The sequence below is a fragment of the Pseudophryne corroboree genome, chromosome 4 (assembly GCF_028390025.1).
Source record: "Pseudophryne corroboree isolate aPseCor3 chromosome 4, aPseCor3.hap2, whole genome shotgun sequence".
NCBI classification, from domain to species: Eukaryota; Metazoa; Chordata; class Amphibia; order Anura; family Myobatrachidae; genus Pseudophryne; species Pseudophryne corroboree.
This window is the reverse complement of record NC_086447.1, coordinates 16,897,336-16,912,486: the sequence shown is the minus strand read 5'-3', so window position 1 is coordinate 16,912,486 and position 15,151 is coordinate 16,897,336. Positions and strand designations below refer to the sequence as shown.

The 15,151-nt window shown below is 36.7% G+C and overlaps 11 non-coding genes across 11 annotated transcripts; 10 read left to right on the top strand and 1 right to left on the bottom strand.

Moving 5' to 3' along the window:
- Positions 1-1,060: 1,060 nt before the first annotated feature.
- TRNAM-CAU (transfer RNA methionine (anticodon CAU)) lies at positions 1,061-1,132 on the bottom strand. The gene has a single exon. It is a non-coding gene; the product is annotated as a tRNA-Met (tRNA).
- Positions 1,133-1,318: 186 nt separating this feature from the next.
- On the top strand, positions 1,319-1,392 carry TRNAN-GUU (transfer RNA asparagine (anticodon GUU)). Its single transcript has one exon. It is a non-coding gene; the product is annotated as a tRNA-Asn (tRNA).
- Positions 1,393-2,486: 1,094 nt separating this feature from the next.
- On the top strand, positions 2,487-2,560 carry TRNAN-GUU (transfer RNA asparagine (anticodon GUU)). The gene has a single exon. It is a non-coding gene; the product is annotated as a tRNA-Asn (tRNA).
- A 1,085-nt stretch (positions 2,561-3,645) lies between these two features.
- Positions 3,646-3,719, top strand: TRNAN-GUU (transfer RNA asparagine (anticodon GUU)). The gene has a single exon. It is a non-coding gene; the product is annotated as a tRNA-Asn (tRNA).
- Positions 3,720-4,811: 1,092 nt separating this feature from the next.
- Positions 4,812-4,885, top strand: TRNAN-GUU (transfer RNA asparagine (anticodon GUU)). The gene has a single exon. It is a non-coding gene; the product is annotated as a tRNA-Asn (tRNA).
- A 1,092-nt stretch (positions 4,886-5,977) lies between these two features.
- Positions 5,978-6,051, top strand: TRNAN-GUU (transfer RNA asparagine (anticodon GUU)). The gene has a single exon. It is a non-coding gene; the product is annotated as a tRNA-Asn (tRNA).
- A 1,092-nt stretch (positions 6,052-7,143) lies between these two features.
- On the top strand, positions 7,144-7,217 carry TRNAN-GUU (transfer RNA asparagine (anticodon GUU)). The gene has a single exon. It is a non-coding gene; the product is annotated as a tRNA-Asn (tRNA).
- A 3,429-nt stretch (positions 7,218-10,646) lies between these two features.
- On the top strand, positions 10,647-10,720 carry TRNAN-GUU (transfer RNA asparagine (anticodon GUU)). Its single transcript has one exon. It is a non-coding gene; the product is annotated as a tRNA-Asn (tRNA).
- Positions 10,721-11,814: 1,094 nt separating this feature from the next.
- On the top strand, positions 11,815-11,888 carry TRNAN-GUU (transfer RNA asparagine (anticodon GUU)). Its single transcript has one exon. It is a non-coding gene; the product is annotated as a tRNA-Asn (tRNA).
- A 1,094-nt stretch (positions 11,889-12,982) lies between these two features.
- TRNAN-GUU (transfer RNA asparagine (anticodon GUU)) lies at positions 12,983-13,056 on the top strand. Its single transcript has one exon. It is a non-coding gene; the product is annotated as a tRNA-Asn (tRNA).
- A 1,094-nt stretch (positions 13,057-14,150) lies between these two features.
- Positions 14,151-14,224, top strand: TRNAN-GUU (transfer RNA asparagine (anticodon GUU)). Its single transcript has one exon. It is a non-coding gene; the product is annotated as a tRNA-Asn (tRNA).
- The last annotated feature ends 927 nt before the right edge of the window (positions 14,225-15,151 follow it).

Genomic DNA, 15,151 nt, shown 5'->3' with positions numbered 1-15,151 from the left:
ATCCTGAAGAACTCACTCATCATGTGAAAGTACCAATGTGTTTCTTCGTTGGTCAATGGAAGAAAAATCTTGCAAAACTCTCCAGATTATTGCCTTTTTAACCTTTTTCTAGGAAACTTTCTAGATGAATGCTTTTTAGCCTTTGTCAGTACATGCTTTTGCAAGCTGTCTCTGTGGCGCAATCGGTTAGCGCATTTGGCTGTTAACCGAAAGGCTGGTGGTTCAATACCACCCAGGGATGTAATTGACCTTGTGATCAAATTTTGCTGATCTTTAAGTAGACAAGTCAAAATTTCAAACCACCTCTTATAGTGTAGGGTACCAGGCTTTCTCTGATGCAATCAGAGTCAGATTTGATTAAGTCATTTTATAAAAAACAGGAAGCACAATTTAGCATGGGGTTGCAGAGAAAAAAAATTATGCAGGCAGAGAAATCCAATTGAGTGATTAATCAGCTCTCCATTTTATGGCTTTATTTTTATGCTAACACATTTGCTCTCTGAAAAGTGTCCACAAAGCCAAGTCTCTGATTAACATCTTTGTAGGAATGGTTTTTCACCTATTACTGATTAAAACTTGCTTCATTGGAAAGGCAGCAAGATGCATCCTCATTACAATGTCCACTGAAATAATACAGGTTGACACCAGGAAACATAAACCTCACTGCATCCTTGCTGCTTTCTCAAGTGGGAATCTGTTTAATGTGAAAACCAGGTGATATCTAATCAGCACACAGGTAAGAAGTTAAGAAAATCTTTCTTTAAGGGTGAAGATGTTTCTCACAAAATCGTTGCCCCAATGCATCATTGAAATTCAAGATGGAAAGATGATTTTGAAATATCAATTGTACATTTTGCATTGCTCTTCTGGTGACAATGTAGCTTGTTTTTATCAATTACCATTTCAGTAATAGGGTAAAGAAAATTAAGTGGATTTCTGAAAGAAAACAATGCTGTCAATATACTATTAAAACAAATTAAAATGTTAAAAGTTATTGTACTTTAAGTAAAAATAAAAGAGTCAAAATATCAATTCCAGTTTTGGAAGAATTTAATTAACATAGCAAAGGATGGTTTCGATCCACCGACCTCTGGGTTATGGGCCCAGCACGCTTCCACTGCGCCACTCTGCTGCTCATGTAAGTGTCAGAGATCCTGAAGAACTCACTCATCATGTGAAAGTACCAATGTGTTTCTTCGTTGGTCAATGGAAGAAAAATCTTGCAAAACTCTCCAGATTATTGCCTTTTTAACCTTTTTCTAGGAAACTTTCTAGATGAATGCTTTTTAGCCTTTGTCAGTACATGCTTTTGCAAGCTGTCTCTGTGGCGCAATCGGTTAGCACATTCGGCTGTTAACCGAAAGGTTGGTGGTTCAATCCCACCCGGGGACGTAATTGACCTTGTGATCAAATTTTGGTGATCTTTAAGTAGACAAGTCAAAATTTCAAACCACCTTTTATGGTGTAAGGTACCTGGCCTTCTCTGATGCAATCAGAGTCAGATTTGATTAAGTCATTTTATAAAAAACAGGAAGCACAATTTAGCATTGGGGTTGCAGAGAAAAAAAAATATGCAGGCAGAGAAATCCAATTGAGTGATTAATCAGCTCTCCATTTTATGGCTTTATTTTTATGCTAACACATTTGCTCTCTGAAAAGTGTCCACAAAGCCAAGTCTCTGATTAACACCTTTGTAGGAATGGTTTTTCACCTATTACTGATTAAAACTTGCTTCATTGAAAAGGCAGCAAGATGCATCCTCATTACAATGTCCACTGAAATAATACAGGTTGACACCAGGAAACATAAACCTCACTGCATCCTTGCTTCTTTCTCACGTGGGAATCTGTTTAATGTGAAAACCAGGTGATATCTAATCAGCACACAGGTAAGAAGTTAAGAAAATCTTTCTTTAAGGGTGAAGATGTTTCTCACAAAATCGTTGCCCCAATGCATCATTGAAATTCAAGATGGAAAGATGATTTTGAAATATCAATTGTACATTTTGCATTGCTCTTCTGGTGACAATGTAGCTTGTTTTTGTCAATTACCATTTCAGTAATAGGGTAAAGAAAATTAAGTGGATTTCTGAAAGAAAACAATGCTGTCAATATACCATTAAAACAAATTAAAATGTTAAAAGTTATTGTACTTTAAGTAAAAATAAAAGAGTCAAAATATCAATTCCAGTTTTGGAAGAATTTAATTAACAAAAAAATAAGTGCACATAGCAAAGGATGGTTTCGATCCACCGACCTCTGGGTTATGGGCCCAGCACGCTTCCGCTGCGCCACTCTGCTGCTCATGTAAGTGTCAGAGATCCTGAAGAACTCACTCATCATGTGAAAGTACCAATGTGTTTCTTCGTTGGTCAATGGAAGAAAAATCTTGCAAAACTCTCCAGATTATTGCCTTTTTAACCTTTTTCTAGGAAACTTTCTAGATGAATGCTTTTTAGCCTTTGTCAGTACATGCTTTTGCAAGCTGTCTTTGTGGCGCAATCGGTTAGCGCATTCGGCTGTTAACCGAAAGGCTGGTGGTTCAATACCACCCAGGGACGTAATTGACCTTGTGATCAAATTTTGCTGATCTTTAAGTAGACAAGTCAAAATTTCAAACCACCTCTTATAGAGTAGGGTACCAGGCCTTCTCTGATGCAGTCAGATTTGATTAAGTCATTTTATAAAAAACAGGAAGCACAATTTAGCATGGGGTTGCAGAGAAAAAAAATTATGCAGGCAGAGAAATCCAATTGAGTGATTAATCAGCTCTCCATTTTATGGCTTTATTTTTATGCTAACACATTTGCTCTCTGAAAAGTGTCCACAAAGCCAAGTCTCTGATTAACACCTTTGTAGGAATGGTTTTTCACCTATTACTGATTAAAACTTGCTTCATTGGAAAGGCAGCAAGATGCATCCTCATTACAATGTCCACTGAAATAATACAGGTTGACACCAGGAAACATAAACCTCACTGCATCCTTGCTGCTTTCTCAAGTGGGAATCTGTTTAATGTGAAAACCAGGTGATATCTAATCAGCACACAGGTAAAAGTTAAGAAAATCTTTCTTTAAGGGTGAAGATGTTTCTCACAAAATCGTTGCCCCAATGCATCATTGAAATTCAAGATGGAAAGATGATTTTGAAATATCAATTGTACATTTTGCATTGCTCTTCTGGTGACAATGTAGCTTGTTTTTGTCAATTACCATTTCAGTAATAGGGTAAAGAAAATTAAGTGGATTTCTGAAAGAAAACAATGCTGTCAATATACTATTAAAACAAATTAAAATGTTAAAAGTTATTGTACTTTAAGTAAAAATAAAAGAGTCAAAATATCAATTCCAGTTTGGAAGAATTTAATTAACAAAAAAATAAGTGCACATAGCAGAGGATGGTTTCAATCCACCGACCTCTGGGTTATGGGCCCAGCACGCTTCCGCTGCGCCACTCTGCTGCTCATGTAAGCGCCAGAGATCCTGAAGTACTCACTCATCATGTGAAAGTACCAATGTGTTTCTTCGTTGGTCAATGGAAGAAAAATCTTGCAAAACTCTCCAGATTATTGCCTTTTTAACCTTTTTCTAGGAAACTTTCTAGATGAATGGTTTTTAGCCTTTGTCAGTACATGCTTTTGCAAGTTGTCTCTGTGGCGCAATCGGTTAGCGCATTCGGCTGTTAACCGAAAGGCTGGTGGTTCAATTCCACCCGGGGACGTGATTGACCTTATGATCAAATTTTGGTGATCTTTAAGTAGACAAGTCAAAATTTCAAACCACCTCTTATAGTGTAGGGTACCTGGCCTTCTCTGATGCAATCAGAGTCAGATTTGATTAAGTCATTTTATAAAAAACAGGAAGCACAATTTAGCATGGGGTTGCAGAGAAAAAAAATTATGCAGGCAGAGAAATCCAATTGAGTGATTAGTCAGCTCTCCATTTTATGGCTTTATTTTTATGCTAACACATTTGCTCTCTGAAAAGTGTCCACAAAGCCAAGTCTCTGATTAACACCTTTGTAGGAATGGTTTTTCACCTATTACTGATTAAAACTTGCTTCATTGGAAAGGCAGCAAGATGCATCCTCATTACAATGTCCACTGAAATAATACAGGTTGACACCAGGAAACATAAACCTCACTGCATCCTTGCTGCTTTCTCAAGTGGGAATCTGTTTAATGTGAAAACTAGGTGATATCTAATCAGCACACAGGTAAAAGTTAAGAAAATCTTTCTTTAAGGGTGAAGATGTTTCTCACAAAATCGTGGCCCCAATGCATCATTGAAATTCAAGATGGAAAGATGATTTTGAAATATCAATTGTACATTTTGCATTGCTCTTCTGGTGACAATGTAGCTTGTTTTTGTCAATTACCATTTCAGTAATAGGGTAAAGAAAATTAAGTGGATTTCTGAAAGAAAACAATGCTGTCAATATACTATTAAAACAAATTAAAATGTTAAAAGTTATTGTACTTTAAGTAAAAATAAAAGAGTCAAAATATCAATTCCAGTTTTGGAAGAATTTAATTAACAAAAAAATAAGTGCACATAGCAAAGGATGGTTTCGATCCACCGACCTCTGGGTTATGGGCCCAGCACACTTCCGCTGCGCCACTCTGCTGCTCATGTAAGTGTCAGAGATCCTGAAGTACTCACTCATCATGTGAAAGTACCAATGTGTTTCTTCGTTGGTCAATGGAAGAAAAATCTTGCAAAACTCTCCAGATTATTGCCTTTTTAACCTTTTTCTAGGAAACTTTCTAGATGAATGGTTTTTAGCCTTTGTCAGTACATGCTTTTGCAAGTTGTCTCTGTGGCGCAATCGGTTAGCGCATTCAGCTGTTAACCGAAAGGCTGGTGGTTCAATCCCACCCGGGGACGTGATTGACCTTATGATCAAATTTTGGTGATCTTTAAGTAGACAAGTCAAAATTTCAAACCACCTCTTATAGTGTAGGGTACCTGGCCTTCTCTGATGCAATCAGAGTCAGATTTGATTAAGTCATTTTATAAAAAACAGGAAGCACAATTTAGCATGGGGTTGCAGAGAAAAAAAATTATGCAGGCAGAGAAATCCAATTGAGTGATTAGTCAGCTCTCCATTTTATGGCTTTATTTTTATGCTAACACATTTGCTCTCTGAAAAGTGTCCACAAAGCCAAGTCTCTGATTAACACCTTTGTAGGAATGGTTTTTCACCTATTACTGATTAAAACTTGCTTCATTGGAAAGGCAGCAAGATGCATCCTCATTACAATGTCCACTGAAATAATACAGGTTGACACCAGGAAACATAAACCTCACTGCATCCTTGCTGCTTTCTCAAGTGGGAATCTGTTTAATGTGAAAACTAGGTGATATCTAATCAGCACACAGGTAAAAGTTAAGAAAATCTTTCTTTAAGGGTGAAGATGTTTCTCACAAAATCGTGGCCCCAATGCATCATTGAAATTCAAGATGGAAAGATGATTTTGAAATATCAATTGTACATTTTGCATTGCTCTTCTGGTGACAATGTAGCTTGTTTTTGTCAATTACCATTTCAGTAATAGGGTAAAGAAAATTAAGTGGATTTCTGAAAGAAAACAATGCTGTCAATATACTATTAAAACAAATTAAAATGTTAAAAGTTATTGTACTTTAAGTAAAAATAAAAGAGTCAAAATATCAATTCCAGTTTTGGAAGAATTTAATTAACAAAAAAATAAGTGCACATAGCAAAGGATGGTTTCGATCCACCGACCTCTGGGTTATGGGCCCAGCACACTTCCGCTGCGCCACTCTGCTGCTCATGTAAGTGTCAGAGATCCTGAAGTACTCACTCATCATGTGAAAGTACCAATGTGTTTCTTCGTTGGTCAATGGAAGAAAAATCTTGCAAAACTCTCCAGATTATTGCCTTTTTAACCTTTTTCTAGGAAACTTTCTAGATGAATGGTTTTTAGCCTTTGTCAGTACATGCTTTTGCAAGTTGTCTCTGTGGCGCAATCGGTTAGCGCATTCAGCTGTTAACCGAAAGGCTGGTGGTTCAATCCCACCCGGGGACGTGATTGACCTTATGATCAAATTTTGGTGATCTTTAAGTAGACAAGTCAAAATTTCAAACCACCTCTTATAGTGTAGGGTACCTGGCCTTCTCTGATGCAATCAGAGTCAGATTTGATTAAGTCATTTTATAAAAAACAGGAAGCACAATTTAGCATGGGGTTGCAGAGAAAAAAAATTATGCAGGCAGAGAAATCCAATTGAGTGATTAGTCAGCTCTCCATTTTATGGCTTTATTTTTATGCTAACACATTTGCTCTCTGAAAAGTGTCCACAAAGCCAAGTCTCTGATTAACACCTTTGTAGGAATGGTTTTTCACCTATTACTGATTAAAACTTGCTTCATTGGAAAGGCAGCAAGATGCATCCTCATTACAATGTCCACTGAAATAATACAGGTTGACACCAGGAAACATAAACCTCACTGCATCCTTGCTGCTTTCTCAAGTGGGAATCTGTTTAATGTGAAAACTAGGTGATATCTAATCAGCACACAGGTAAAAGTTAAGAAAATCTTTCTTTAAGGGTGAAGATGTTTCTCACAAAATCGTGGCCCCAATGCATCATTGAAATTCAAGATGGAAAGATGATTTTGAAATATCAATTGTACATTTTGCATTGCTCTTCTGGTGACAATGTAGCTTGTTTTTGTCAATTACCATTTCAGTAATAGGGTAAAGAAAATTAAGTGGATTTCTGAAAGAAAACAATGCTGTCAATATACTATTAAAACAAATTAAAATGTTAAAAGTTATTGTACTTTAAGTAAAAATAAAAGAGTCAAAATATCAATTCCAGTTTTGGAAGAATTTAATTAACAAAAAAATAAGTGCACATAGCAAAGGATGGTTTCGATCCACCGACCTCTGGGTTATGGGCCCAGCACACTTCCGCTGCGCCACTCTGCTGCTCATGTAAGTGTCAGAGATCCTGAAGTACTCACTCATCATGTGAAAGTACCAATGTGTTTCTTCGTTGGTCAATGGAAGAAAAATCTTGCAAAACTCTCCAGATTATTGCCTTTTTAACCTTTTTCTAGGAAACTTTCTAGATGAATGGTTTTTAGCCTTTGTCAGTACATGCTTTTGCAAGTTGTCTCTGTGGCGCAATCGGTTAGCGCATTCAGCTGTTAACCGAAAGGCTGGTGGTTCAATCCCACCCGGGGACGTGATTGACCTTATGATCAAATTTTGGTGATCTTTAAGTAGACAAGTCAAAATTTCAAACCACCTCTTATAGTGTAGGGTACCTGGCCTTCTCTGATGCAATCAGAGTCAGATTTGATTAAGTCATTTTATAAAAAACAGGAAGCACAATTTAGCATTGGGGTTGCAGAGAAAAAAAATTATGCAGGCAGAGAAATCCAATTGAGTGATTAATCAGCTCTCCATTTTATGGCTTTATTTTTATGCTAACACATTTGCTCTCTGAAAATTGTCCACAAAGCCAAGTCTCTGATTAACACCTTTGTAGGAATGGTTTTTCACCTATTACTGATTAAAACTTGCTTCATTGGAAAGGCAGCAAGATGCATCCTCATAACAATGTCCACTGAAATAATACATGTTGACACCAGGAAACATAAACCTCACTGCATCCTTGCTGCTTTCTCAAGTGGGAATCTGTTTAATGTGAAAACCAGGTGATATCTAATCAGCACACAGGTAAGAAGTTAAGAAAATCTTTCTTTAAGGGTGAAGATGTTTCTCACAAAATCGTTGCCCCAATGCATCATTGAAATTCAAGATGGAAAGATGATTTTGAAATATCAATTGTACATTTTGCATTGCTCTTCTGGTGACAATGTAGCTTGTTTTTGTCAATTACCATTTAAGTAATAGGGTAAAGAAAATTAAGTGGATTTCTGAAAGAAAACAATGCTGTCAATATACTATTAAAACAAATTAAAATGTTAAAAGTTATTGTACTTTAAGTAAAAATAAAAGAGTCAAAATATCAATTCCAGTTTTGGAAGAATTTAATTAACAAAATAATAAGTGCACATAGCAGAGGATGGTTTCGATCCACCGACCTCTGGGTTATGGGCCCAGCACGCTTCCGCTGCACCACTCTGCTGCTCATGTAAGTGTCAGAGATCCTGAAGTACTCACTCATCATGTGAAAGTACCAATGTGTTTCTTCGTTGGTCAATGGAAGAAAAATCTTGCAAAACTCTCCAGATTATTGCCTTTTTAACCTTTTTCTAGGAAACTTTCTAGATGAATGCTTTTTAGCCTTTGTTAGTACATGCTTTTGCAAGTTGTCTCTGTGGTGCAATCGGTTAGCGCATGCGGCTGTTAACCAAAAGGCTGGTGGTTCAATACCACCCTGGGACGTAATTGACCTTGTGATCAAATTTTGCTGATCTTTAAGTAGACAAGTCAAAATTTCAGACCACCTCTTATAGTGTAGGGTACCTGGCCTTCTCTGATGCAATCAGAGTCAGATTTGATTAAGTCATTTTATAAAAAACAGGAAGCACAATTTAGCATGGGGTTGCAGAGAAAAAAAATTATGCAGGCAGAGAAATCCAATTGAGTGATTAATCAGCTCTCCATTTTATGGCTTTATTTTTATGCTAACACATTTGCTCTCTGAAAAGTGTCCACAAAGCCAAGTCTCTGATTAACACCTTTGTAGGAATGGTTTTTCACCTATTACTGATTAAAACTTGCTTCATTGGAAAGGCAGCAAGATGCATCCTCATTACAATGTCCACTGAAATAATACAGGTTGACACCAGGAAACATAAACCTCACTGCATCCTTGCTGCTTTCTCAAGTGGGAATCTGTTTAATGTGAAAACCAGGTGATATCTAATCAGCACACAGGTAAGAAGTTAAGAAAATCTTTCTTTAAGGGTGAAGATGTTTCTCACAAAATCGTTGCCCCAATGCATCATTGAAATTCAAGATGGAAAGATGATTTTGAAATATCAATTGTACATTTTGCATTGCTCTTCTGGTGACAATGTAGCTTGTTTTTGTCAATTACCATTTCAGTAATAGGGTAAAGAAAATTAAGTGGATTTCTGAAAGAAAACAATGCTGTCAATATACTATTAAAACAAATTAAAATGTTAAAAGTTATTGTAGTTTAAGTAAAAATAAAAGAGTCAAAATATCAATTCCAGTTTTGGAAGAATTTAATTAACAAAAAAATAAGTGCACATAGCAGAGGATGGTTTCGATCCACCGACCTCTGGGTTATGGGCCCAGCACGCTTCCGCTGCACCACTCTGCTGCTCATGTAAGTGTCAGAGATCCTGAAGTACTCACTCATCATGTGAAAGTACCAATGTGTTTCTTCGTTGGTCAATGTAAGAAAAATCTTGCAAAACTCTCCAGATTATTGCCTTTTTAACCTTTTTCTAGGAAACTTTCTAGATGAATGCTTTTTAGCCTTTGTTAGTACATGCTTTTGCAAGTTGTCTCTGTGGTGCAATCGGTTAGCGCATGCGGCTGTTAACCGAAAGGCTGGTGGTTCAATACCACCCTGGGACGTAATTGACCTTGTGATCAAATTTTGCTGATCTTTAAGTAGACAAGTCAAAATTTTAAACCACCTCTTATAGTGTAGGGTACCTGGCCTTCTCTGATGCAATCAGAGTCAGATTTGATTAAGTCATTTTATAAAAAACAGGAAGCACAATTTAGCATTGGGGTTGCAGAGAAAAAAAAATATGCAGGCAGAGAAATCCAATTGAGTGATTAATCAGCTCTCCATTTTATGGCTTTATTTTTATGCTAACACATTTGCTCTCTGAAAAGTGTCCACAAAGCCAAGTCTCTGATTAACACCTTTGTAGGAATGGTTTTTCACCTATTACTGATTAAAACTTGCTTCATTGGATAGGCAGCAAGATGCATCCTCATTACAATGTCCACTGAAATAATGCAGGTTGACACCAGGAAACATAAACCTCACTGCATCCTTGCTGCTTTCTCATGTGGGAATCTGTTTAATGTGAAAACCAGGTGATATCTAATCAGCACACAGGTAAGAAGATAAGAAAATCTTTCTTTAAGGGTGAAGATGTTTCTCACAAAATCGTTGCCCCAATGCATCATTGAAATTCAAGCTGGAAAGATGATTTTGAAATATCAATTGTACATTTTGCATTGCTCTTCTGGTGACAATGTAGCTTGTTTTTGTCAATTACCATTTCAGTAATAGGGTAAAGAAAATTAAGTGGATTTCTGAAAGAAAACAATGCTATCAATATACTATTAAAACAAATTAAAATGTTAAAAGTTATTGTACTTTAAGTAAAAATAAAAGAGTCAAAATATCAATTCCAGTTTTGGAAGAATTTAATTAACAAAAAAATAAGTGCACATAGCAAAGGATGGTTTCGATCCACCGACCTCTGGGTTATGGGCCCAGCACGCTTCCGCTGCGCCACTCTGCTGCTCATGTAAGTGTCAGAGATCCTGAAGAACTCACTCATCATGTGAAAGTACCAATGTGTTTCTTCGTTGGTCAATGGAAGAAAAATCTTGCAAAACTCTCCAGATTATTGCCTTTTTAACCTTTTTCTAGGAAACTTTCTAGATGAATGCTTTTTAGCCTTTGTCAGTACATGCTTTTGCAAGCTGTCTCTGTGGCGCAATCGGTTAGCGCATTCGGCTGTTAACCGAAAGGTTGGTGGTTCAATCCCACCCGGGGATGTAATTGACCTTGTGATCAAATTTTGGTGATCTTTAAGTAGACAAGTCAAAATTTCAAACCACCTTTTATGGTGTAAGGTACCTGGCCTTCTCTGATGAAATCAGAGTCAGATTTGATTAAGTCATTTTATAAAAAACAGGAAGCACAATTTAGCATTGGGGTTGCAGAGAAAAAAAATTATGCAGGCAGAGAAATCCAATTGAGTGATTAATCAGCTCTCCATTTTATGGCTTTATTTTTATGCTAACACATTTGCTCTCTGAAAAGTGTCCACAAAGCCAAGTCTCTGATTAACACCTTTGTAGGAATGGTTTTTCACCTATTACTGATTAAAACTTGCTTCATTGGAAAGGCAGCAAGATGCATCCTCATTACAATGTCCACTGAAATAATACAGGTTGACACCAGGAAACATAAACCTCACTGCATCCTTGCTGCTTTCTCAAGTGGGAATCTGTTTAATGTGAAAACCAGGTGATATCTAATCAGCACACAGGTAAGAAGATAAGAAAATCTTTCTTTAAAGGTGAAGATGTTTCTCACAAAATCGTTGCCCCAATGCATCATTGAAATTCAAGCTGGAAAGATGATTTTGAAATATCAATTGTACATTTTGCATTGCTCTTCTGGTGACAATGTAGCTTGTTTTTGTCAATTACCATTTCAGTAATAGGGTAAAGAAAATTAAGTGGATTTCTGAAAGAAAACAATGCTGTCAATATACTATTAAAACAAATTAAAATGTTAAAAGTTATTGTACTTTAAGTAAAAATAAAAGAGTCAAAATATCAATTCCAGTTTTGGAAGAATTTAATTAACAAAAAAATAAGTGCACATAGCAAAGGATGGTTTCGATCCACCGACCTCTGGGTTATGGGCCCAACACGCTTCCGCTGCGCCACTCTGCTGCTCATGTAAGTGTCAGAGATCCTGAAGAACTCACTCATCATGTGAAAGTACCAATGTGTTTCTTCGTTGGTCAATGGAAGAAAAATCTTGCAAAACTCTCCAGATTATTGCCTTTTTAACCTTTTTCTAGGAAACTTTCTAGATGAATGCTTTTTAGCCTTTGTCAGTACATGCTTTTGCAAGCTGTCTCTGTGGCGCAATCGGTTAGCGCATTCGGCTGTTAACCGAAAGGTTGGTGGTTCAATCCCACCCGGGGACGTAATTGACCTTGTGATCAAATTTTGGTGATCTTTAAGTAGACAAGTCAAAATTTCAAACCACCTTTTATGGTGTAAGGTACCTGGCCTTCTCTGATGCAATCAGAGTCAGATTTGATTAAGTCATTTTATAAAAAACAGGAAGCACAATTTAGCATTGGGGTTGCAGAGAAAAAAAAATATGCAGGCAGAGAAATCCAATTGAGTGATTAATCAGCTCTCCATTTTATGGCTTTATTTTTATGCTAACACATTTGCTCTCTGAAAAGTGTCCACAAAGCCAAGTCTCTGATTAACACCTTTGTAGGAATGGTTTTTCACCTATTACTGATTAAAACTTGCTTCATTGGAAAGGCAGCAAGATGCATCCTCATTACAATGTCCACTGAAATAATGCAGGTTGACACCAGGAAACATAAACCTCACTGCATCCTTGCTGCTTTCTCATGTGGGAATCAGTTTAATGTGAAAACCAGGTGATATCTAATCAGCACACAGGTAAGAAGTTAAGAAAATCTTTCTTTAAGGGTGAAGATGTTTCTCACAAAATCGTTGCCCCAATGCATCATTGAAATTCAAGCTGGAAAGATGATTTTGAAATATCAATTGTACATTTTGCATTGCTCTTCTGGTGACAATGTAGCTTGTTTTTGTCAATTACCATTTCAGTAATAGGGTAAAGAAAATTAAGTGGATTTCTGAAAGAAAACAATGCTGTCAATATACTATTAAAACAAATTAAAATGTTAAAAGTTATTGTACTTTAAGTAAAAATAAAAGAGTCAAAATATCAATTCCAGTTTTGGAAGAATTTAATTAACAAAAAAATAAGTGCACATAGCAAAGGATGGTTTCGATCCACCGACCTCTGGGTTATGGGCCCAGCACGCTTCCGCTGCGCCACTCTGCTGCTCATGTAAGTGTCAGAGATCCTGAAGAATTCACTCATCATGTGAAAGTACCAATGTGTTTCTTCGTTGGTCAATGGAAGAAAAATCTTGCAAAACTCTCCAGATTATTGCCTTTTTAACCTTTTTCTAGGAAACTTTCTAGATGAATGCTTTTTAGCCTTTGTCAGTACATGCTTTTGCAAGCTGTCTCTGTGGCGCAATCGGTTAGCGCATTCGGCTGTTAACCGAAAGGTTGGTGGTTCAATCCCACCCGGGGACGTAATTGACCTTGTGATCAAATTTTGCTGATCTTTAAGTAGACAAGTCAAAATTTCAAACCACCTTTTATGGTGTAAGGTACCTGGCCTTCTCTGATGCAATCAGAGTCAGATTTGATTAAGTCATTTTATAAAAAACAGGAAGCACAATTTAGCATTGGGGTTGCAGAGAAAAAAAAATATGCAGGCAGAGAAATCCAATTGAGTGATTAATCAGCTCTCCATTTTATGGCTTTATTTTTATGCTAACACATTTGCTCTCTGAAAAGTGTCCACAAAGCCAAGTCTCTGATTAACACCTTTGTAGGAATGGTTTTTCACCTATTACTGATTAAAACTTGCTTCATTGGAAAGGCAGCAAGATGCATCCTCATTACAATGTCCACTGAAATAATACAGGTTGACACCAGGAAACATAAACCTCACTGCATCCTTGCTGCTTTCTCATGTGGGAATCTGTTTAATGTGAAAACCAGGTGATATCTAATCAGCACACAGGTAAGAAGTTAAGAAAATCTTTCTTTAAGGGTGAAGATGTTTCTCACAAAATCGTTGCCCCAATGCATCATTGAAATTCAAGCTGGAAAGATGATTTTGAAATATCAATTGTACATTTTGCATTGCTCTTCTGGTGACAATGTAGCTTGTTTTTGTCAATTACCATTTCAGTAATAGGGTAAAGAAAATTAAGTGGATTTCTGAAAGAAAACAATGCTGTCAATATACTATTAAAACAAATTAAAATGTTAAAAGTTATTGTACTTTAAGTAAAAATAAAAGAGTCAAAATATCAATTCCAGTTTTGGAAGAATTTAATTAACAAAAAAATAAGTGCACATAGCAGAGGATGGTTTCGATCCACCGACCTCTGGGTTATGGGCCCAGCACGCTTCCGCTGCGCCACTCTGCTGCTCATGTAAGTGCCAGAGATCCTGAAGTACTCACTCATCATGTGAAAGTACCAATGTGTTTCTTCGTTGGTCAATGGAAGAAAAATCTTGCAAAACTCTCCAGATTATTGCCTTTTTAACCTTTTTCTAGGAAACTTTCTAGATGAATGCTTTTTAGCCTTTGTTAGTACATGCTTTTGCAAGTTGTCTCTGTGGTGCAATCGGTTAGCGCATTCGGCTGTTAACCGAAAGGCTGGTGGTTCAATACCACCCAGGGACGTAATTGACCTTGTGATCAAATTTTGCTGATCTTTAAGTAGACAAGTAAACATTTCAAACCACCTCTTATAGTGTAGGGTACCTGGCCTTCTCTGATGCAATCAGAGTCAGATTTGATTAAGTCATTTTATAAAAAACAGGAAGCACAATTTAGCATGGGGTTGCAGAGAAAAAAAATTATGCAGGCAGAGAAATCCAATTGAGTGATTAATCAGCTCTCCATTTTATGGCTTTATTTTTATGCTAACACATTTGCTCTCTGAAAAGTGTCCACAAAGCCAAGTCTCTGATTAACACCTTTGTAGGAATGGTTTTACACCTATTACTGATTAAAACTTGCTTCATTGGAAAGGCAGCAAGATGCATCCTCATTACAATGTCCACTGAAATAATACAGGTTGACACCAGGAAACATAAACCTCACTGCATCCTTGCTGCTTTCTCAAGTGGGAATCTGTTTAATGTGAAAACCAGGTGATATCTAATCAGCACACAGGTAAGAAGTTAAGAAAATCTTTCTTTAAGGGTGAAGATGTTTCTCACAAAATCGTTGCCCCAATGCATCATTGAAATTCAAGATGGAAAGATGATTTTGAAATATCAATTGTACATTTTGCATTGCTCTTCTGGTGACAATGTAGCTTGTTTTTGTCAATTACCATTTCAGTAATAGGGTAAAGAAAATTAAGTGGATTTCTGAAAGAAAACAATGCTGTCAATATACTATTAAAACAAATTAAAATGTTAAAAGTTATTGTACTTTAAGTAAAAATAAAAGAGTCAAAATATCAATTCCAGTTTTGGAAGAATTTAATTAACAAAAAAATAAGTGCACATAGCAAAGGATGGTTTCGATTCACCGACCTCTGGGTTATGGGCCCAGCACGCTTCCGCTGCGCCACTCTGCTGCTCATGTTAGTGTCAGAGA